Genomic DNA, 412 nt, shown 5'->3' on the forward strand with positions numbered 1-412 from the left:
AATATTAAAACTTTAATATTTTCTTAAATTTAAACCTCAAACCCTAATCTATAGAACTATAAAGTTATAAAAATTACAAAGTTTTTCTTTTGAACACAATATTAAAACTTTAATCTTTTCTTAAATTTGAACCTCAAACCCAAAACTATAGAACTATAAAGTTATAAAAATTATAAACTCAGTCGTAACGTATGTATAACTCAGCCGTAATTTGATTATAACTTAGCCGTAACGTATGCATAACTCAGTTGTAAAGTATGCATAACTCAGCCATAACGTATCTGAATGGTATAAGCCAGCCGTCCTATAACTCAGCCGTCAAGTGTCATTTGTTTCGTGACGTTTCGTATTTTGGGCGGGAACAAAATATTTTGGGCGGGAACAAACTCATTCCTTCAACTCTGAACACAAT

The sequence above is a fragment of the Brassica oleracea genome, chromosome C4, assembly GCF_000695525.1.
Source record: "Brassica oleracea var. oleracea cultivar TO1000 chromosome C4, BOL, whole genome shotgun sequence".
NCBI classification, from domain to species: Eukaryota; Viridiplantae; Streptophyta; class Magnoliopsida; order Brassicales; family Brassicaceae; genus Brassica; species Brassica oleracea.